Below are 24621 nucleotides of genomic sequence, written 5' to 3' on the forward strand. Positions count from 1 at the left end.
GCCTTCGTGGAGAGAAGTAGAGTCATCTGGAGAAATGTTTTACATTTGATATGTTTCCAAACTGCTGTTTTTTTATTGAATTCTAAGGAACATGCATCCTCATTTGATAATTACTTTGTGAACATCAAACATGCAGAGGTCTGTGCATGATCGACAGCACCCAGAGTAATCCTCACTGTTCTCACAGGGCACATGCTCCTTTGATATCTTCAGCTTATTGTCATTGGCAAATGAATACTAATCACTGACGTCTCTTCACTCTTTTCCCCCTTTCAGGTCCTTGAAGCAAAGCTCTTTGATGCAACACCCTATAGTCACCACTTTGCAACCGTGCTTCAGAATCCCAGCACATAGTCAAGGAGACAACACTGATAATTATACCCGTCAGCAAACTGTGAACACGTGGTGTGTAAATTCTTTACCAAGGCAACTCGACACCTTCTCTCTCTGGGGCTCAACCCCCGCTGCTCATGTGCTCTTTACACACACAGACCTTCCATTCACTGCAGTGGGACTTCTCAGTGTGTAAAGGGAGTGGTTTTCCAGTCTGCAGACTGAAACAGTATACGAATAAAGTCCATGACTTTCCGATAAATCACCAGGGCCAGGGTTAAGGGCATCTTGGGTCTTACAGCTTTTCCAGAGGCGAACACATCCCTCTTTAGACTCGTTCAAACTGCATCAGTTCAAGGTCGTCGCCACTTAATGGAAACCTACACACTGCTCCCCATCCTGACCTGCTCCACATCTGTATTGCTGGGTAGTCTAAATGAGAATTCCAGTTACGTGCAAATTCAGCCTCTGTTCTCCTCTTAAAAATGGCAAGTTATTATACCATATTCATACTCTCTTCAGGTTCTAGAAGCAGCCGGCTTTTTATTTCCTGTTTCCATGCATTTTATTATGCATTAATGGAGTGGGGCAATTTCAGCACAACTTTTAGTTGGTTAGAAGCAAGGATAGCGAATCTAGTACCGTATTTTTTCTTTAAGTCTTGCTGTGTCTAATTCTAACAGAATACAATACCTGTTTATTCCACACAATATATATTATCAAAGTGCATTTGTTACAACCTTAGGTCTTTTCTTACCAAGTATTATGAATCTGGGAAGAGATTACTAGCAAAGGACCTGGCTTCATGAACTGGTCCTCATATGATATTTATATGTAACCCTGCTCTCAGTACTTTTTGTTAAGTTTTATATTTTTGATTGATAAACTCCGGAGAAATCTAAACGCTTTTTACCTACAGTAATGTGCTATCATAGAAGTCTATTTGACACTTTAAAGCTTAAGGCTTACAAAACTAAATTATATATATGTGTGTATATATATATAGATCACACAAAAATATACGTGATAAAATTTAGATCAGTTTCCCCCAATATAAACTGGATATTTTTGGCAATCAAAGATCCAAAATTAGGCATATGGAAACCAGTGATATTAATATTGTGAATGAAAAGATGCTGCTGCTCCTAGGGTAAAAGTGTACATACTTCATCATACACATTCATGAAGGTAAATGGACAATGATATAGCATCTTTCAGCAAGTATCATTCACTGAGATACGATTGGTTAGAGTCACCTATACTGATAATAACTTTTGACATGGTGAATCTAGGCGTATAAATCTGATTTTACATTATGGAATTAACAGGAGGCAGTAATTATTTGGGCACATAAACACCTTAGCCACACAAATGCACTGAAAAAAAGAATATCCAGTTGAAACATTCTAGATAGATCATTAAAACCGAGGCAAATATTTCCATATTCTCTTTGATTCTCCAAGAGACAATAAGTTTCACATTTTAGAAAGTCCCTCAAATTAGAAATTCACAAAGCTCAGTTTAGGAACTGCTTTCTTGAAAATACAACCAACTGGAACATTCTGCCCTGTCAGGTGGTATTATTGTCAATGCCAGGCTCTGCCTCCCTTCCTAGTCTATCACTCTGCAGAGGACAAACAGCCAGGAAAGCAGGAGGTGTACCATTTTCAGCAGTGCCCTGCTGTGGTAACAGATTCCCATCCTTGAATACATATCATTTTTTACTAGAGAGAACCGGGGGGGGAGGGCAAGGGTAAGGACCCTGAATGTTATGTAAAATAGGTTTACAAAAAAAAAAAAAAAGATAAGCATGACTAAAGAGAATGAGTGGAGAATACATGAGTATTATTCAGTTTGAAAGAGTCCTCATTTTTATAAGAAAAATTTAAGAAAACATATATTTTAGTTATCATTTAACAGAAACTACTAAAGCTATTCAGGCTATGCCACAGATTCTCATAAAGGGAAATCACTGCAGCCTCTAATGAGAAAATGGTCATTTCAACACATCCCAGTACATTGTATAAATTTGGAGCTTAAGATATGTTTCCATTAATACTAAATTATCATGTTCTCACGTCAATATAAATTCTGTCATGGCATTACAGAAGCAATTATCAAGTGAGCAGATAATTTATATTTGTGTTTTCTAGAAGTCTTTGTATTTAATGCTTCATTTACATCACTTTCAAGTGCCAATAAATGTATGCCAAGTCCTTCGTCCAAGTGAAGGGGCACTCCATCACACCTAAGGCATCTCAGGACACTTTACACGTCACACTTGTCCTACATACAAATGACCAGACAAATGGCCAATTTTCTTCAGTAACTAGTTGTTGAAACGTAAGCCTGCCCTTAAAGTTTTAATCGAAAGTAGTCATCCCCAAGTTTTAGGCACCTTGTGGTTCTCTAAAGGTTCACTGAAGCCAGAGGGAAGGAAAAGAAAAAAGCAATGACCGCAACTTATATTGATGCTCTTTATTATTAATGATCAGATCAGAACCCCTGACAGGTCCTAAATCATACTAAAATGAGGACATATCAGGTTGCTTTTGCATGGATCTCAATCTTTAATGTCAGAAACAAATGAGATAGTGAAAGAGGAAAAATCTGTTGTGACTCTTCATCAGTGATCCTGGTGAATTTTAGGTCTTCCCCTTGGTCAGGTTGGTGGCCAGACTTTTCTAAGCTCTTTCCTACTGTGATTTTAAAGGCAAGTACACAGAGCAAAATTCAGTAGAAAAATACCCGAACCTTTTCATTGAGGCATTTACATTTCGATTCTGTTGCCATTTGAAATAGAACATCCACAGGGAGATAATGAGCTTAAATTACAATTGACTTTGGAAAGAATAACAGATTTTGTGCTTCCTCAATCATGTAATCAATAGGGAATTCTCTAGTTATGTGAACTACCACTATCTCTTAAGACAATGCTAAGATCTAAATGCAAAATCTATCATTCAGGAGGGTTTTAAAGAATTCAGGGCTATCTCTGAAGAACTTGGCTCCAGATGGATTACCCCAATTTACAACTGCGGGTTTCAGCCGTGACGAACTGATCTGATCTCAGTTCATTTGACTCGGCTGTGCCCATAGGACTCTGAGACATTGGAGTACTTTGTCTGCATTATTTTTTAACATCAGTAGATATTTGTGGATGTGTGAATAATGCCTGAACGTCTCATCTTTTTGCTAGTTTATGTTTATCACCACACACAGCCTATTAGTAAGACCAGCTTTAGCAGCAGCATGAAGTAGAGATCAAAGGTCTGACGATTCAGGGAGGCCAGTGTAAAGCAAAATCTCCCAAAATATGGGGTAGTCCTACCCATCTCATTCCTTTCTAGATCATAAAATCCATCAGAAAGCGCTGCAACTGCCTTGTGGACTGAAGTGTCCCTGGCAACTGGGATAATACCAGCACGATGGAAGCACTCAGTCAGTATTTGTTGAATGAATGAACAATTGAATAGGTGGATAGACAGATAACTGAATTCTGCCTTTTGATAACTGGAAAAAAATCAGGAATTGATGTTATACTAATTGGCACTACAGTTTCTACACAGAACCAGAATTGACTCTTCATAAATATTTTTTAGAGAAGTGAATCAATGACTTTGAAGTCTTTAAGGGTTTGGGAAAATTTAGACAGGAGTAAAGTTTGAGGATTCAGACAATGAATAAACAAATGAATGAATGAATAAAACTCAACCTTTCTAGTTATTTCTGAATTATGTGACAAGGATGGACTAAACATGCAATTCCACTTTTAAATTTAGTAAAATGTTTTCATTTAAAAGAAAATTCACATCATCAAGCGTATTATTCGTGCCCTTTTCAACATTAACAACTTTTCTTTAAGGCATTCATTATCACTGGAAACACCATCTCTAAATCTTTTCCTGCCTTCAAAAGATCACTTCTACTTTTTTTTTTTTTTTTTTTTTTTTTTTTTGCCTTTTCTAGGGCCGCACCCATGGCATATGGAGGTTCCCAGGCTAGGGGTCTTAGCGGAGCTGTAGCCACCCGCCTACGCTAGAACCACAGCAACGCAGGATCCAAGCCTTGTCTGCGACCTACACCACAGCTCACAGCAACGCTGGATCCTTAACCCACTGAGCAAGGCCAAGGATCGAACCCACCACCTCATGGTTCCTAGTCAGATTTGTTAGCCACTGAGCCACAACAGGAACTCCCACTTCTCCTTTCTTATTTGATTCCTAGAATGTACCTGAGCTAATAATTAATCATGTTGCAATTAAGAATTTTCCATGTGTTCATTCATCAAACAAATATTTAATGCATACCTAGCACATACTAGGTTATGGAAATACAATGGCAAAAAAAGACAGATACGGTGCCCCCATGGGGATTGCTATGAGAAACTCCTCAAAGCTGATTCTAGCAATAACTACAGTTTACTGTCTATTGGGTCCCTTTTCAGAGCTGACAGAAGAAATGAAATCCCTTACCCCATGGAAATCATGAAAGGCTCTCTGCACATATTTATGTGAGCTTGCTTTTCTAAATACACCACTCAAAAATGCTGCTCAGTTTATCCATACACAATAGTTATACACCAGTGAGGTAAGTACTAATTTATTCCTAACCAACACTTATTTAGCTATTACTAGGTTCTACTGTGCTCAGCACATTCATAGACTATCTCACTGAATCCTTTCAACAACTCTAGTAGGTTCTATTTTATAGACAAGAAAACTGAAGCACAGATATGTGACTTGCCCATGGTCACACAGCAGACGGAACTGGGATTTGAACCCATGCAGTATAACAGGAGTTCATGTGTCTTATCATTATCTGTGACTTGGGGGGACACCATTACATTAAAATAAATGTCATTAAAATGGGTCACTGTATATAAAAGTACTTTGAAATTGTAAAGTAGTATACAATAAGATATTAGTAAAATATTACAATCAACAGAACACATCAGTGGAAGAAAGAGAGTGAAAACTCAATTTTATGTTACAGCTAACTCTGATGAGGATGTTTCAAGCCAGAGAAATGGATAAAGGACAGATCCAGAAAGTTTATGGCATGTGATAAATATTGCAATGACTTTTCAGAAGTATCAATTGTTAGACACTGTGTCTATTTGGTGCTACAAAAAAAAAAATGAACAAAACAAAATCCCTTGCTATAAGGGCTTATAATAAACACACAGTGTGGAGATGAATCAAGGATATTTCACATTTGGGGGAAGGACTGGGTGGTAGTACTATTTTCTCACCATTGCATGTGATCTTGTCTTTCTAATTGTTTTTCATTATTTTTCTGAAAGAGCTGCAAAATTGTGCAGTGGTTCAACCTGACCAAAGTGGTATTATGCTGCTGGGAAGTAAAAGTACTAGATACCAGACTGGAAGTATTGTCTTCATTATCAAATTATGTTTAAGTTCTTTTAAAGTATGAGTATAGAGGGACTTCTGGATACTGGAAACACCTGAATATTTGGCTTTTTAAGTTCCTTGTGTTTTTCCATTCAAGCCCACATGGTGAGGCCATATTATTGATGGGTTAGGTTCTAAAACCAATATGAAAGGCAAAAACTGAGATTGGCCTAACACTGCTATCACAGTCAGGGAAGACCGGCGTCCACACTTCTAGACGCCAGCAAGAACTGACGCCTGTGGGGACCGTAAACTCATGCCTCCATCTCCTTCACTAACAGAGGAATCACACTGCTTATTTAGAAATTGTCTCTCTCTGCCTCAGCCCAGCTCGATGGGTGTATGACGCAACTTACATGCTGGTTCCCACTTGTGGAAATAAGGAGTCTTCTTAAGAAAACTCTTTACTGCCTCATCATACTTTCCTACTAAGAGGATATGAACCCTTCAGAGAATTAACATATTTTGGAAAGGTTAGCTTTATCTCTAATACAACAGTAAGGAAACTCATAAGCCTTTTGTTCAAAGTCCTACTTAACTTCAGCTTCCCTTTTGACACCTTTATTTTTACCGATAATAGTACCTTTCTCTGCACAAATACACTGATCTTTCTAATTCGTCACATCAATTCGTAGCCACTTTAGGTTTTCCTTTGACAAAGTCTCTTGGAAACCATCTTCTCTTATGCATTGTTGTTAATCCTACCTGTGAATAGCACCTTAGTACTTCTGCTAGGACTTTCGTGAGCTTTTAAAAACTGTTTTCCCAATTAGTATGTCTCCCCACATGTATCTCCCTATATACTGATGCTTGATAACTCCCCCAAAGCTATTACTTTGATCAAAATCCTCCATGGGGTTCCCCATCAAAACAATTTTTAAATTTTGAGTCAAGACCCTGAACCAAAACACTAAAATGATTTTGGAGAAGAACATTATCTGGCCCTCCCATCAACAAGAGCAAAACAGGTAACATGAAACGTGATGGTATTGAAATCTGGTACATGGACTGTGAAACAGGAGTCATGGGGTTCCATGACATTGAAAAATGTTGCCAGTTTTTCTTCAAGATGAGACTGGCAGTGTTCTTTGGTGAAGATATTGGACTGTATCAGATAATGACCCATCAATTCCAAAATATTTTGCTTGGGGTGGGGGGTGTGTGTGTTTGTGTGTGTGTGAGAGAGAAAGAGAGAGAGTGTTCAGGGCTAGGCTAACAAGCTTACATTAGGCACAAGTATGATTTGAGATATGTATTTCTGGACTATATAGCACTACTTTTTTAGCCTTGCTCTATCTTGCCATCCAAGTTGACTACTATCTATTCCTGAAAACTCCCAAACTTTTCTTCCCCTGAGCTTTTGGTTATTTCTGAAATGGCTCTTTCCTTCCCCTAAAAACAACAACAACACAACAACAAAAACCGAAAACACAAAACCCTCAACTTTTAAGCCCCATTTCAGATAGTCCTTCCTCCAAGAAGTTTTTCTCTAATTTTTACCGGCCTGATGTTATCTACTCCATCGTCAGATCCCATTGTGGTATTGGTACCCTCCTTAGCTCTTTTTTAGCTTGTAACAGTGTACCCATTTGAGCCTTTATCGTATTAATTTCCCCTGTGGTATGGAGTGGGTACTTAATATTTCTTAACACTTCTGACCTTTCATTTGTCAACTTCACAGAATAGTTTCTGGATTATTTTGAGATCTATCTCAATTCTCAGTGCTCACCCACGGAATTGAAAACTCAACCACCAGATACTTTTAAAGGGAAAAATTCCTTAATTTCACAGTATTTTGATTTTAAAAAAGAACATAGAGATGAAAGTGGTAATCTTTATCACTGATTCCTGGGTTTTTATGACCTGAATTTTCTACTCGGGATGAATGCGGGGGTTGATGGAAACCTTTTAGACGACCGCCACAACCACCACCCCCACACGCATCTGACAATGACTTACTGCTGGTTTGTCCCCACATATTTGGTTGCCTATTCCTAGGAGAAATGGTGAAGGTTCAAACTGGACTTCAAGTCAGCAGCCAGTCAAGCAAGATGGACACCGTAACACTACATTCAGATGGACTCCAGTCCTGTATTAGCGGCCCTGGCTATGACTGCTCTCCAACAGAACACAGAAAGCCTACTCTTCATAAATCCTCCTCCACCCTCAGCCTCCCAAACCACTGCATCAGGCATCAGAAGACTAATTACAACTCTCCCAAGTACTTTATTTTTTTTCTTTTTAGGGCCACACCCACGGTATGTGGAGGTTCCCAGGCTAGGGGTCTAACCGGATCTACAGCTGCCGGCCTACACCACAGCCATAGCAACATCAGATCCAAGCCGCATATGCAACCTACACCACAGCTCAGGGCAACGCCAGATCCTTAACCCACTGAGTGAGGCCAGGGATTGAACCCACAGCCTCATGGTTCCTAGTCGGATTCGTTTCCGCTGTGCCAAATACTTCAGCTTATATAGAAAAATAAAAGTTAATTGAAATCAAAACATTTCACTAGCTTTAGTCACATATTGTATTCCTTCTGTTGCCAACATAAAGTTGTATCTGAATATGACATTTATATAGCAAACATGTTGCACATTTAATTTAAACATAATATTAATTTTGTTCTTCCTACCCCAGCCTAGAGATAAAAAACACAACATCCTAAAGGCAAAGTCCCGCATATAGACTAAGAACTGCACCTTCTTTTTTCATTCTTTAAGTCAGAATGATTACAAACAGAATTTCAAGAAATATCCCCCATGAATACAACAGAGTTTCAAAGAGTTTAATTGCGACCTATCCAATAAATCTTGCTTCCTATGGGCTCCTGTTCATTAACTGCATGGTTCTGTCTAAAGGAGCTGTAAGAGTGAGAATCTGGCTGGCTGCCACCGGAGACCCACACAGCCTCTATACCTGAATTTTTGTAACACAATTATCCAGCATCTGGTCTTCGCCTTTGCAGATCCAGGCTCATTTGCTTTTTTTTTCTAGGAACCCAGGAACAGTCATAGCGAGCACCTGTTTTCTCAGAATAATTACTAACAGCACGCTCTTTAACTCAGAAGCGGCCCAATTTAGAATTATGTTGTTAGCTTACCTAGAAATGATAAAGCGCCAGAATGATGGTTCTTATTATCCTTCAATTCACAGGATGATTGGGGGGGTTCCATTCTGCTGCAAGGAACCAAAACAAGACCCAGCAGAGCTTAAGTAAAAAAGAGAATTCACTGCTACCAAAGCAGGCCAGATCCAGGGTCTCTGTGTTGATAGACCCCTCGCCTCTTCTTACATCTTGGTCATCCTCAGCTCAGCTCTACTTGTGTCTTCCCTTTGTGTTTGGGGCTTTGTTCTCCCTGCCAGTCAGTTTCTCTCCCTTGTCTGTTCCTCTTCTAGTCCTTGCAGTACTAGGAATATATCCTTATAGCCTTTTAATCTCAAAAGAAAACTAGATTCTTATAGTCTATAGCATGCAGGCAGACTCTGAATGGCCCTGTTTGGCTCTGGTGCTCACCTCCTGATGCAAATCACTATGGGAAAAGATGGCATAGCTGGCTGGCCTGGGTCATACCCTCATGCCTACTGAGTGCCATTTGTTGGCTCCAGGGAATCCAGGAAGAGTCGTCACTGACCGTTCTACTACAAGGCAAGCTAGGAAAAGAACCACAAAATGGGCACAGATATCAAAAGGAGGTTCAATTTCAGGTGAGATAACACAGTACACAAAGAAATTAGAAAAATCTTCTTCAAAGAGACACCAGTTCAAATGGATGGAATAATGTGAGTGGGATTTGATAGGTCTGGAAGGAGCCTGGAGTAGCTTTGAGACAGACATTGACTGCAGCAGCACTACCCCAAATCTTGGCTTAAGACAAAAATCATGTGTTAGTCCTTAAGTCTGGAGCCCACCAATTTAGGCTGGGTTCAGACAGGCAATTCTTGTGGGTTTGGCTGGCTGGGCTTCCCTGTGTCTTCATGATCCCTTGCAGGGCCACTCAGCAGCATAGCTTCTAGGTTGGCTGACTCCCAGCTGAGGTGTCATGGTGTCTTTTCCTCCAGCAGGATAGTCTGGGCTTGTTCCCATGCAAAGGTAAGGAATTCAAGAGAGAGCGAAAGTCCACATAGCCTTTTGAGTTAGATTCGAAATGACACAGCGTCACCTCCACCACGTTCTATTGACTAAAGCAAGTCACAAGGCCAGCCCAAGTTCAAGGATTGGGAGTAAAGTTTCTATCTTTTGAAAGGACAAGTTCATTGCACAGGGCATGTATACACAGAGGGAAAGAAAAATGACGCATTTTTGCAGTCAATCCACAAAAGTTCTTTTACTGAAATAAGGTGATTGGGAAAGCATCTTAGGTGAGCACTCCCCATGTTCCAAGCATTGTTCTAAGAGCGCCACACGTGTCCCCACATTTTAATCCCTGCAACAGCTTTCATTTCAGAGAAATATACTGCCTGCATATGGAAGTCTAGAGGTGGGTGATTATTAGAAAAGGAAAGATCTGAGTCCAAAGTCAGGCATTCCCTGAAATCTGGGTTGCTGTCCCTCATCAGAAGCCAGACTACTCTGCGTAGTTGCTGCTTGGCTTCCCAGGGGCCTGTGTAGAATGTGACAGCTAATAGGATGATGTACTAGCTACAGAGTTCTCCAGAGAAACAGAATCAACCGTATATATAGAGATATAAGTAAGAGGAGCTTTATTATAGGAATTGCCTCCTGTGACTATGGTGTCTGAGAAGTCCCGTGATCACCATCTGCAAGCTGGAGAACCAGGAGTGCCTACGTCAGACGGGCAGGAGATGGATGTCCCAACTCAAGCAGTGAGAAATTCACCCTTCCTCTGCCTCCGTGTTCTACTATGGTCCTTAAAGCATTGGAGGAATGCCCACTTGCACAGGTGAGGGTGATTTTTACTCAGTCTTCTGATTCAAATGCTAATCCCTTCCAGAAACACGCTCACAGACACACAGGTCTCTGGGCATTTCTTAGCACAGGCGAGTTGACACATAAAATTAGCCCTCACAGGGGTTTCAACCTTTTCCTCTCAACAGGATGCCATCTACTGAGGCAGTTATAACAGGATGGTGAGAGAATTTGTTTTTCTATTGGCTGGAATTATGGCTAAGGCCCAAAGCTGAAACCAGAATTTACCATATATTCCCATAATCTAAAGAAAGCCTTGGCCTTTCTAAGAGGTAGAATAATTAGCCCACTTACTTCAAGCCCTGTGGTGCTACCAAACATCACAACAGAAGAGGAGCGGGTAGTGCGGGGGATGCAGTTTTTGGAGAAAAAGCTTTTCATCTCCACGTCCACTCCCACCCAGGCCAAGCCATGTGAGCGAGGGGAGCTTCAAGACAATCTCTCATAAAGGTGTAGAGGTGACGTTAAGAAAAAAAAATCACTAGAAACTCACTCCCCAGCTGAAAGATTTCTGCAGAAATCTTGTTTTCCCCCATGTTGCCATTGCTTCTGGAGCTGAGTGCCGTGAGAGGGTTCTCAGGAGAACTTTGAGTGTGTCCCTTGAGCTGCGGGAACAGACATGAACAGAGAGACTGAAAAAAGGAGGCCCCCCAGCAAGGTTTGTGCCATTGGGGCTTGAAGGGAACAAGAGAACATGACGCTTGGGACGAAGACGGGCGATCTCCACCTCCTTCCAGTTCCCTGTGGCCCTCAGGGTTCCCAGATGGGGGCCTCGCAAGGGCACCGTGTCCACGTGATGACACAGAGAACTTCGAGGAAGGGGCTTGGATGGCTTGAATGTTACATCAATGTCCAGTTACCTTACAAGCTTCTAAATGCTTCTTCTCACTGAGTTTGCCTCTGACCCATAGCAAACGTCATGGGCCAGAAAGCATCTACCACACTTACGGCAACACAGCTTATGTACATACGCTCTGGAGAAGAACTGGATCAAACAAAAAGATGGATGTTTTCAATAGAATCAGATTGAATTTCAATAAAACGAGCTACCACAAAGTTGTGGAATCTGTCCATGATGTTGCCACAAAGGATTGCAAGAGGGGTGGGTATTCAGCCTAACGCGGCTGGGGCGGGGGTGGGGAAGATTCCAAACAAAAACCCCCTCGAGGTGTAGAGATGTTCAATAAACCAATTAACCTACCATAGTCCCGTTCCATCCTAATTTTAAACATTTCTTTTGTGAGTGCTTCCATTTGAATCAAGTCCAAGCCTGACAAAAGACTGGTTTGAAAGCTGAATCAATCAGGGAACAATGTGACCGAACAAGGGGCTCCCTGCGCAGAAGCTCACAGACCCCAATACTATGGCATTGCTGCTTGACGAGGTCAACCTGTCAGAAGGCAACAGGTGCGGCTCTAACCTGTCTTCAGGCTCAGGGATGCGGCCGAGCGTGTTGTGCGTGAGCAGAGGAAGCGCTGGAGGCACGTTTCAATTGGCGGACTTGAGAACGGGGCGTGGTCTTCCGAGGGTTCCTGCCTTCAAGTTCAGGCCACCGCCTGGCTTCGAGCTCCCGCAAGCGTCGGTTCGGGTCCGGTGTGAAGTCCGTGTGTTTTCCTCTGCTCAACCTCGGGCCGCGTGACTGGCAGGTTTGTTCCGTTCTTGCTGAAACACCTGTCCGTACCGTGTCAGAAACAGGGCAGGGCCCGTCTGGTGCTGGTTCTGCAGTTACACCTGCCAGCTGTGATGCAATTTCTTTTGCGCCGAGAGTTCTGCTCGCCGTGGGTGAAACGCATCGGATTTAAGCGAACTAGGTCAAAATGGAGTCACAGCGGCCGAAGCCAACTGAGTTATCTTGAAACGTCCGATACAGGTTTCGTGAGCTAAAGAATTGCAAAGGGCCATGGAAAGACGTCTCTGAACGGAAGGAAATCCCGTGGAGACAAGCCCCGCTGGGGCATCCCTGTTACCCCCGCCCGAAGACTCCTTCGAAGGAGACTTGGAGTGACTGGGCCAGACTCTAAGCCGTCGAGAGTGTGGCCAGAGGGATGCTGCCGAAGGCTCTGCCAGGATAAGAGGAGCCTAAGACCCGTTGCTGGACTGCAGACCACGTCTCATGCTAAGACGCCTCCTTCCAGAGCTCTCATCAAAGGGTACGTTACCTCCTTTTCTCCTCCTCCTTTGCGTGACGGACCTATCCTGTGGGGTGTGCCCTAAAGGGAGGGATTCGTGAATTGAATATTCGCTGCTCTTTGTGTATCTCCAATCTCGTGATTCTTACCTAGGCTTACTGCTGGGTCCAGTGATACAGCCCTGGATCATATCGTTGTTTATAACAAAAAATACAGGAAGCTCTCCGTATCCTCTGGTTCGGCATCCAGGTAGTCAATATTTCGATAGAAAATATTGAGGGGGGAGGAATTTCATAAAGTTCCAAAAGGCAAAACATAAGTTTGCCGCATGCCTGCAACTATTTACATAATATTTAAATTGTAATGGGTATTAAAAGTAGTCTATAGATGATTTAAAGTATTTAGAAGGACGTGCTGCATAGATTATATGCAAATACTATACCACTGTATATGATACTTGAGCATCCTTGGGTTTTGGTATCCCTGGGCGTCCTGGCATAAAGGAAAGACTGTCTTTGGTTTTTCACCCCTTTCCTGGCACAAAGATCCTAAAACTCTTGGAATTTCTATGATGAGAACAATAAAAGTGCCCTTAGTTTTGTTAATGAAATGACTTTTGGGAAGTCTCCAGGTCTTTTTTTAACTTTTTGTTTAATTGAGGTATATAGTTGATTTCCTATATTTCTTTTCCATTGTAGGTTATTACGAGATATTGTCCTTGTCGTTTATTTTATATATAGTGGAGTGTATTAATACCAGATTCCCGGTTTATCCCTCCCTGCACTTTCCCCTTTGGTTTCTATGTTCATGGTCTGTTTCTGTTTTGTAAACGAGTTTATCTGTGTCTTTTTTAGATTCCAGATATAAGTGATATCACATGATATTTGTCTTTTCTGACTTACTTCACTTGGTGTGATAGTCTCTAGGCCCATTCATGTCGCTTCAAATGGCATTCTTTCATCCTTTTTCATGGCTGGGTAATATTCCATCACCCCCCCCATCTTCTTCATCCACTCACCTGTCGATGGATATTCAGGTTGCTTCCATGTCTTAGCTGTTGTAAATGGTATGCTGTGAACAGTGTGTGCATGTATCTTTTTTAATTAGAGTTTTCATCTTTTCTGGATATATTCCCAAGAGTGGGATTGCTGGATCAGACGGTAACTCTACTTTTTAGGTTTCTGAAGAACCCCATATTATTCTCCATAGTGGCTGCACAAATTTCCATTTCCACTGACAGTGTAGGAGGGTTCCCTTTTCTCCGCACCCTCTCCAGCATTTATTGTTTGTAGACTTTTTGATGATGGCCATTCTGGATGATAGAAGGTGGTACCTCATTGTGGTTTGGATTTGCATTTTTCTCATAATTGGTGATGGAAGCCCCCAGGTCTTTATGCTTAAAAGAAATTGAATCATAGTTGACTGTGTGTGTGTGTGTGTGAGCGTGTGTGTGTGAGAGAGAGAGAAGCCTTGCTTTATAAGAATTGAGAAAGGATCCACAATTAGTAACAGTTACAGTGAAGTTGTATATAGGGGTAAATTCTGCTTTTGAGGAGCTTGAAGCTTGTACTGAGGGGAGATGCAAAATGAAGCTTTAAAAAAATACAAAGAAAAATAGGTTAAAAACTGAATATTTATTTAGAATAAGTATAAAAATCACAAGAAATTATAAATTTTCACAACTTGACAAATACTACAAAATCCAGATGTTATGTAAATTTATTAATGCCCTGAAAATGTCCTATTATTTATAACTTTCTCTGTCCTTTTTCTTCTCTCTCTTTTTTCTTTTTGCGCTCGAGTCTTTGAATTGCCTCTTGATGCAACATTGATTTTAAAATATTTTCCATGAGAAGAACAGAACGATAACTCAGCAGTTTCCTCCAAACTGGTTGATTGATTAAACTTTTCTTTTAATTCTTAGTCATTTAGGAGAGTTTCTTACAATTTCATAACTTGATATTTGGAACACCAAATTAATTTTTTAGGAGCATGGTTACATTTAGAAAACCTTCCATCATTAATAAGTCATAAATTGTTATAATGTTTTTTTCTCAGTGAATCTTAATATTCCATTTGAAATGAGAGTAGTCTTTTAAAAAATTAATAGAAAGATATCTCAGTTAAATAGTCTGGAGACCAGCACTGAGAGGTCTCATGCTTCCCGAGGAGGTAGCAGAGTACAAAGGGAGAGATGACACACCCCTCTTTGTTCCTGGCAAGAATGCAGCCAATGGAGTGAGTGTCCACCAGGGACTCTCTTGACCACAGTCCCCCAGCTTCCTTTCCCCCCAGGAGTATTCTCCTTCCCTGGCCGTGGAGGGACTTGCACATGGCTTTCCATGGCCCTGGACCTCGAATTGCCGTTCTCGGCGAATCTCAAATAAACCTGTCCTTGAGAGAGACCTACCTACCTGGCAGTCTGTTTCCTTTAACTCAACACTGTCCTACCACTTTGTTCTTGACGCTTTGGTAGTGATGTCGTCACGGTGTGGTAGCACCTGATGAGTTTTTAACGTTTTCTTCTTCTGTCAGTCTTTCTTATCAAATCGGCCAGAAATTTATATCTTTTCCCACTCTGTTCACCTGGAATCCTTCTTTTTGACTGGATTATCTTTTAAGCCAAGAGCCTGCTCTTTACTTCCATTCAGGCTTATCTTTTCCTTTGAATGAATTATTCCTTTGGATAGGATCTGATTTTTGTTGTTATAATTTACTCTTCAATATCAGATTTGTTTTATTGAGCATATCACTCATTTTTGTGACCTTTTCATGTTTCACATTCATAAGAATTTGAATGTTCTCTCAGTTCATTATTAAATGCATTTGTCAATGGCAAAATAATATCCGTATATATCCATATCAAGAGTTTAATTTCTCACTTGTTTCCTTGAAACACTGCAAACGTCTCTACAAATTACAATCCAAATGGAGTATCTGCAACTTAGTGTGCCCCGCCCTAAAGCCAAATTGCCCCAGGCCACGCAGAGGAAATAGAAGGAGGGGCCAGTCATAGTGAAAAATGATGTTGAAAGATTAATTAAAATGCTTTATCTTTTGAAAATCGTATAGAGACATATGATGATGTGAAAACATTCCCTAGGGCTTCTCACAGGGCTGGCTGCCGCTGGTAAGGAGCCCAAAGCTTAAGCCTCGTGAGTTTCACAGTCATCCTGCTCTGCTCACGGTTTTCGGAGTTCCTTGCAGAAGCGTAGGATAAACCTACCTCCTGTTGGGCTTGCCTGGGTTTCAGGGGATTTGGAGACTTAACTTATAGGAGAGAAAACCTAGAGAGCAGAAGCTGAAGCAGTTGTCTTCTAGGAATACTGGCTTAGACTGAACAGTTGCCACACTGCTTTGGGCCTGGATATCAAACTGGAAAATTACAGAAAGTGAGTAATCACTGCCAAGAAAAGCCCATCCTCTTCGCGTGTGTATGTGTTGTTAAGACAACCAGAGGAATGCCTAGGTCTTCACCTATCATTCCAACAGTTGGGAAGCATCTTGTGCGATACCAGTCTCCCTCTCGGCTCCAGCAATGACTTTTAGTCTTGCTTTTTCCTTTCCGCCCGCCCCCCCAATAACTGATGTCTCAGACTATAGCTCTGTATACTCAAAATTAAGCAAATAAAAATGTCTCTGTTTGTGTTAGGATATTGTAAATATAAAAGGGATAGTTGAAGCCCCAGTGAACTTAAGAAAACAGTAGTTTAACTTAATGCAGGACTCACCTGCTGATAAAATAAGAGACAATAGGCTTGTGAATGCCAATGTGAAACATTATTATCCTTTAATATGGTTCAGAAATACACATATGGTTTGTCAGTGCTTAAAAGTGCAGTTTTCGGAGTTCCCGTCGTGGCGCAGTGGTTGACGAATCCGACTAGGAACCATGAGGTTGCGGGTTCGATCCCTGCCCTTGCTCAGTGGGTTGACGATCCGGCGTTGCCGTGAGCTGTGGTGTGGGTTGCAGACGCGGCTCGGATCCAGCGTTGCTGTGGCTCTGGCGTAGGCCGGTGGCTACAGCTCTGATTCAACCCCTAGCCTGGGAACCTCCATATGCCGTGGGAGCGGCCCAAGAAATAGCAACAATAACAACAACAACAACAACAAAGACAAAAGACAAAAAAAAAAAAAAAAAAAAAAAAAAAAAGAATCTCTTCACTTAAAAAAAAAAAAAAAAAAAAAAAAAAAAAGTGCAGTTTTCTAGCTGACCACCAGGTAGCAGACAAATGCCTTGTAAGAAAGGCTCTTCAATCACTTGAACATGAAAACGTCAAAATGTAACCACGAAAGGAAGGTAAATAAAGCCAAAGAAATAAAGTGATTGATAAATACAATGGTTCTTCCATTTAAAAATAGAGGATGTCAGAAGGCATAAGCTAAAACGAAAAATCTCAGCCATTTTCCATTGCAATACACTGAAAGGGTTTATCAACTGTCAGTTACTTAGTGGGTTTGGATCCAAGAGGCAGGGTCTTATCTCCCTGGAGGTGAGCAAGTACTAATACTGGGAAAGTTGTCCACGTGTACCCTGCTTGCTTCCTGGAATTATCTGACACACGTAAAGAAGAGGAACATAGTTAATCTACTGGCAGGGACTTCCCTGGAAGTTCTCTTTAGTCCTAGCAAAGCTAGCTGCAAAAAGAGAAAAATCAAGATGTCACCCTAGCGTGTAAAGAGTTTAGTCTAGTCATTGGCACATTTTAAATTAAACTCCAATATCAACTATAGAATCAATAAAATCGCAGTACAAAATGCTTGTCTGTGGGCAACTTTTTTTTGGGGGGGGTCTTTTTAGGGCCACACCCGCACCACATGGAGGTTCCCAGACTAGGGGTCTAATCGGAGCTACAGCTGCTGGCCTATGCCAGAGCCACAGCAATGCCAGATCCGAGCCGCGTCTGCAACCTACGCCACAGCGCACGGCAACGCTGGCTCCTTAACCCGCTGAGTGGGGTCAGGGATTAAACCCATATCCTCATGAATGCTAGTTGGGTTCTCTAACTGTTGAACCACGGCGGGAACTCCTGTAGGCGACTTTAAACAAACTGTTGTTCAGTGTACAAGAGCCTCATGATGTGCCCGTCTTTTCATTTAAAGTACAGGAATACCTCCTTTGATTGCGTTTGTTTTATTGTGCTTTGCAGATACTGCTTTCTTTACAAATCGAAAGTTTGAGACAACCTGGAGAGGAGCAAGTCTCTTGGCATGATTGTTCCAACAACATTTGCTCACTTTGTGTCTCTGTGTCGCATTTTGGTAGTTCTCACAATTTCAAGCTTTTCCATTATTATTTTACTTGTGATGATCTGTGATCAGTGATCTTTGAGTTACTATTGCAAAAAGCTTATGACTCGCTAAAGGCGGAGATGATGGTTAGTAGTTTTTAGCAATGAAGTGTTTTTGGATTAAGGTATGTACATTTTTTAGACAACGCTATTGCACACTCAGGGGATTTTGTATGGTGTAAACATAACTTTTATGTGCACTGGAAAATCAAGAAAATGCTGATGCGCTTTATTGCAACGGTCTGGAACTGAACCTGCAGTATCTCCAAAGTATGCCTACAATCATGTTAGAAAACCCTGCGCTGCGTTTTATTTAAACATGGCTTCTCCAAAGGCTATTTAGGCTTAGTAGAATTAAGCTGGAAAACTTTCTTTGAAATCTGGGGGTGCTAATCTTACCCCAACTGAGTCTTTAACTCTTAGACGTTCTGTCCCCTCTCCTCCAAATTCCCCGAGTGCCCGTTACCCATGAGGTTGCTCCTCCCTCCCTCTCTCAGTGCCTGTTGTCACAACCTCATTCGCCATAAAAGACGTGGTGACCAGCTTTGAAAGCTACCCTTTGTAGCACTGACTATGTCTTTATAGAGCTTGAATACTTCAGCCGAAGGGAGAAGGAAGAGGGTACAGGACTTTAGGCTCAGAAGGCAGAATCCTGGGTTTAAATCTCAGCTCTGCCCCCTTGCTAATTGCAAATTGCTTCACCTCTGCGTGATTTCTTTTCCTTTTATGTAAGGTGGGGCAAACCGTTAGAGCACCTGGCTCATGGGGCTGCTCTGAGCCTTACGTGAGACCCTGGCACAGTGTGTCTGGCATGGTGCAGACGTTTAATGAGTGGTGGTTGTATGTCTTCACGACAAGGGAGGTTCTTTATAAGCCCCTTCTCGGGTGACTGGAATCATTACCCTGACAGGTTTCCCTTTAAATAGGCCAGAGGGTTCTGAGCATGGCTGTGATTTAATGCCTAGATTACAATGGGAAAGAGCAACTGTTCATGACAATTGTCAGGCTGCATAGCACTGTGCACACCATCCTGTCCCTTCCACAGAGGAGCCTCTTAATTCATACAGACATGTTATTGATTAGACACACAAAGGTTGTATTTACTGTAGGCTCAAAGCTCTTTTTCAATTAAGAAGTTCAAAGATCACATCTCCGATGACTAGTAGGCACCTCAAATCCAGTACCTCCCAAACTCACCTTCTGACCACCTGACACCCTCCCCGCCCCATTCAGCACCTTCCCCTCTTAACTTACGGTATCTCCAATCTGCCTAGTTTTTAAGCCATATATGCATTGGAGTGACCTCCAATTCCACTATTTCTCCCACATCCTACATCCAGTTTGTCAGATAATTCTGTCAACCTTCAGAATAGATCCATAAGCTCAACACTTTTTGCTAATTCCACTGCCATCATCCTGGTCCCAGCCATCATCTCGCACTTGAATTATTGTCATAACTTCATAACTGGTCTCCTGCCTCCACATCTCCACCCCTACAGCAGCCAGATCCCTTAAAAATACAAGTGAGATTGTGTCCCGCCTCTGCTTAGAATTCTGTAATGGCTCTTTATTTAGAGTAGAAGCCAAGGTTCTTACAGTGTTCTTCAAGGCTTCCTGTTACCCAGCTGTCACTTCTCTGCCTCAAGTCCTACCATTAGCTTACTCCCCTCCGGGCACATTGGCCTCATTGCCGTTCCTCAGAAATACCAGGCTGTCCACCTCAGGCCTTTGAGCTACCTGTTCTCTCTGCCCAGAAGACTGTCCTCTACACAGCTGTTTTGACTGCTTCCTGCAGATTATTACGCACTAAGCAATGTGTGAGTGGCGTGTAGGGTACAAAAGAAATGAGGCCTTGTCTTTTTCCAGTAAGAGGTTATAATTGGGTAGGAGTCACAAGACGTGTAACACCAATAATTATAATAAACTGCGGAGTGTGATAAGTGCTATCACAAAGGTACAGAGCACAATAGAAAGATAGGAATAGGAATGAGTAATTCCAGCACTTAGAGATAGTCACTTTTAAATTTGAGTTTAAATTTGTATGTGTGTTTATCTCTCACGAGATGCTTCAACTAAATTGACCTCAGCCAACTGCAAATAATTGCTCTGGGTTTTGTTTTATCAGACTCTATGCTCTTCATTTGTCACTACCTCAATTTGACTAATGCTTTGCAAAGTGCAAAGCCCTGAGTCCTGGAGCTTTAAGTATTATTTTTAAAATCTACTAACTTCCCATAATCTAAAGTGCTTACTGGACTCAATTCATCATTTTATCTGAAGTTGAAATGAATCACAAAGTATGAAGTACAGGAATTCCCATCGTGTCTCAGCAGAAACGAATCTGGCTAGCATCTATGAGGACGAATGTTCGATCCCTGGCCTCACTCAGTGGGTTAAGGATCCAGCATTGCCATGAGCAATGGTGTAGGTCACAGACAAGGCTTGCATCTGGCATTGTTGTGGCGCAGGCTGGCGGCTACAGCTCTGATTCAACCCCTAGCCTCGGAATCTCTATGTGCCTCAGGTATGGCCCTAAAAAAAAAAAAAAAAAAAAAAAAAAAAAAAAGACAAAAGAAAGTATCAAGTATGAATTCCATAAAACGTTAACGAAAATCAAGAAAACGGTGACACTGTGGTGTTGACTTCATGAACACTACTATCTGAACATATTTTCTGTAGATGATCAAAATAATAAATATATAACCAAATCAAAAATGATGTGGGCATTCCTATGCTAGTATTTGGGGGTTTTCGGTGAATGATAATTTCAGAATCAGAAACCTAAGGATTATCTTTGAAATCTCTCTATCTTTCCTCATCCAGCGGCCAATCCATCATCAGATCCTAAAGATAGTTACATCTCCAGCATCTTTTAAAGGAACCCACATCCGTCCAGCTCCACCGGTACCCTAGACCACTCTACCGACCACCATATCTTTCACTTGGACAGTCTCAGTGGACTCAGATCTGTATATTTCACACCAGCTCTTGCCCCCTACTCTTTCCGCCTCCCTTCTATGGTAAGAGTGACTCATGTTTGTATGGTTGGCTATTTATGACCCCAGGTGTGGAGAGTTGAGTGACTCATATTTTTCAGCTCGTGGTGCACTGTCAGTCCATGCAGTGTTCTTCTATTATTTTTATTGTATCATTTTCCCCCATACTTCCCACTACCATTCTTTTCTCCTGCCATTCTGCTTTTTCATGTAGGTAGATATACTTGTTAATAAATGTGATATTATTTCAGCATATGGGTTTGAAAACTATAAATGTCCCTATGCAGAAGATTCAACTCTCAGTCTTATTTTTTTCTTCATTCCACACTATGCTCTTAAGATTCTTCCATGATATGATTTGTGTATCTAATTAAATACCTTTGCCTGCTTCCTAGTACTTGATTGGATGCATTCACTACAATTTTACTCATCATACTATGAGCCTGAATTCTTTTGTTCCATGTGGATTTACTGAGCGGCAATTAAGAGTCAGACAATTTGCTAGGCCATTGGAGAGAATAAGAGGAAATACAATGGACGGAAAAACAAAAACAAAAACAAACAAACAAAAAACAAAACATGTCCTCAGGAGCTTGTATTCCAGTGGTGGAAACAGATAGTACATAAGTATAGACTGTGTTGGATGGTAATAACTAAAGGAGAACGATGAAAGCAGGAAAGGAGATGTAAGGCCTGTGCGAGGATTGGAGATGTCAGGGAACCCTTGTGTGTTTGGAGAAGGTGCCGTTTGAGTGAAGACCAAAAGGAAGGGAGGGTGTGAGCCACGTGGGTGTTGGAGGAAGCGCATTCCAGGTACAGAGAGAGTAAGTTCAAGTCTGACATTAGCAGCAAATGACTGTGTGCAATCAACAGCAAGGATGGGAAGGAAAAGTCCAGGTGAGGTTAGAGAAGAAAGAGGTGGAAACACCTCTATAAGGACTTTGTAGCTCACTTTAAGGCACTTAGCTTTTGTGCTGAATTATATGAGAAACCACTGAAGAATTTGAGCACAGGAATAACCTGATTAGATGTATGTTTCATCAGGAACTTTCTGATTACCATGTTGAGAATAGACTGAAAAGGGCAAGGCAGGAGCAGAGAGTGAATCATGAAATAATCTTATGTGAGAAAATGGTAATTTAAACCAATAGAATAGCAATAGAGGTAGTAAGAAGTTCTTTGGTTTTTGGTATATTTAGAATGTGGAGCCAACAGAATATTTTGATACATAATTATAGTGCATTAAATAAAGAGAGATATAATACCAAGAGTTTTTTGTTTGTTTTGCCTGAGTAACGGAAATAATGAATTGTCATTTATTGCATGGAGAAGATTAAAAGATTCAGTTTTGTCATGAATAGTTTGAGATGCCCTCTAAACATCTGAGTGGGTGGTTGATCAGTTAGATTTATGACTTTATAGTTCAGAGGGGAAAAGCTAGACTAGAAATATAAATTTCGGAGTCTTCACCGTTTAATAATATGTAAAGCCATGAGATTGAATGATTTCACTAAGGAAACACGTGTAGCAAGATAAGACACTGATGCCTAAGTCACATTAACATTTTTATTTACTTATTTATTTCAATTTTTTATTTACTTTTATTTATTTTTTCCCACTGTACAGCAAGGGGATCAAGTTATTCTTACATGTATACATTTTTCCCCCACCCTTTCTTCTGTTGCGACATGAGTATCTAGACATAGTTCTCAATGCTACTCAGCAGAATCTCCTTGTAAATCTATTCTAAGTTGTGTCTGATGAGCCCAAGCTCCTGATCCCTCCCACTCCCTCCCTCTCTTATCAGGCAGCCACAAGTCTGTTTTCCAAGTCCATGATTTTCTTTTCTGTGGAGATGTTCATTTGTGCTGGATATTAAATTCCAGTTATAAGTGATATCATATGGTATTTGTCTTTGTCTTTCTGGCTCATTTCACTCAGTATGAGATTCTCTAGTTCCATCCATGTTGCTGCAAATGGCATTATGTCATTCTTTTTTATGGCTGAGTAGTATTCCATTGTGTATATATACCACCTCTTCCTAATCCAATCATCTGTCGATGGACATTTGGGTTGTTTCCATGTCCTGGCTATTGTGAATAGTGCTGCAATGAACATGCGGGTGCACGTGTCTCTTTTAAGTAGAGTTTTGTATAGATTTCTAAGGTATCTCCAAACTGTTCTCCATAGTGGCTGTACCAGTTTACATTCCCACCAGCAGTGCAGGAGGGTTCCCTTTTCTCCACACTCCCTCCAACACTTGTCATTTGTGGACTTATTAATGACGGCCATTCTGACTGGTGTGAGGTGGTATCTCATGGTAGTTTTGATTTGCATTTCTCTTATAATCAGCGATGTTGAGCATTTTTTCATGTGTTTGCTGGCCATCTGTATATCTTCCTTGGAGAAATGTCTCTTCAGGTCTTTTGCCCATTTTTCCATTGATTGATTGGCTTTTTTGCTGTTGAGTTGTATAAGTTGCTTGTATATTCTAGAGATTAAGCCCTTGTCGGTTGCATCATCTGAAACTATTTTCTCCCATTCTGGAAGTTGTCTTTTTGTTTTCTTTTGGGTTTCCTTTGCTGTGCAAAAGCTTTTCAGTTTGATGAGGTCCCATGGGTTTATTTTTGCTCTAATTTCTATTGCTTTGGGAGACTGACCTGAGAAAATATTCATGATGTTGATGTCAGAGAGTGTTTTGCCTATGTTTTCTTCTAGGAGTTTGATGGTGTCCTGTCTTCTATTTAAGTCTTTCAGCCATTTGGAGTTTATTTTTGTGCATGGTGTGAGGGTGTGTTCTAGTCTCATTGCTTTGCATGCAGCTGTCCAGGTTTCCCAGCAATGCTTGCTGAATAGACTTTCCTTTTCCCATTTTATGTTCTTGCCTCCCTTGTCAAAGATTAATTGACCATAGGTATCAGGGTTGATTTCCGGGTTCTCTATCCTGTTCCATTGGTCTGTCTGTCTGTTTTGGTACCAGTACCACACTGTTTTGATGACTGTGGCTTTGTAGTATTTCTTGAAGTCTGGGAGAGTTATGCCTCCTGCTTGGTTTTTGTTTCTCAGGATTGCTTTGGCGATTCTGGGTCTTTTGTGGTTCCATATAAATGTTTGGATTGTTTGTTCTAGTTCTGTGAAAAATGTCATGGGTAATTGGATAGGGATTGCATTGAATCTGTAGATTGATTTGGGTAGTATGGCTGTTTTTACAATATTGATTTTTCCAATCCAGGAACATGGAATATCTTTCCATTTCTTTACATCTTCTTTGATTTCTTTGATTAAAGTTTTATAGTTCTCAGTATATAAGTCCTTTACCTCTTTGGTCAGGTGTATTCCGAGGTATTTGATTTTTGTGAGGTGCAATTTTAAAAGGTATCATATTTTTGTATTCCTTTTCTAATATTTCATTGCTGGAGTACAGAAATGCAACTGACTTCTGAGTGTTAATCTTATATCCTGCTACTTTGCTGAATTTATTAATCAGTTCAAGTAGTTTTGGGTTGAGTCCTTAGGGTTTTCTAT

At 41.0% G+C, this 24621-nt stretch overlaps 1 protein-coding gene across 2 annotated transcripts in view; it reads left to right on the top strand.

The window, feature by feature from the left end:
• The window catches only part of LIN7A (lin-7 homolog A, crumbs cell polarity complex component), a 149094-nt gene extending 143380 nt beyond the window's left edge, over positions 1–5714 (top strand). For both annotated transcript variants that reach the window (XM_021093058.2, XM_021093061.2), the window contains exon 6: positions 277–5714. The gene's annotated coding sequence lies outside the window, so the exon portion shown is untranslated. The remainder of the gene's footprint in view (positions 1–276) is intronic.
• The last annotated feature ends 18907 nt before the right edge of the window (positions 5715–24621 follow it).

Source organism: Sus scrofa, chromosome 5, assembly GCF_054392235.1.
Source record: "Sus scrofa isolate SSC_HxYL_T2T_F1_AM1 chromosome 5, Sscrofa_HxYL_maternal_Yorkshire_Landrace_v2.0, whole genome shotgun sequence".
NCBI classification, from domain to species: Eukaryota; Metazoa; Chordata; class Mammalia; order Artiodactyla; family Suidae; genus Sus; species Sus scrofa.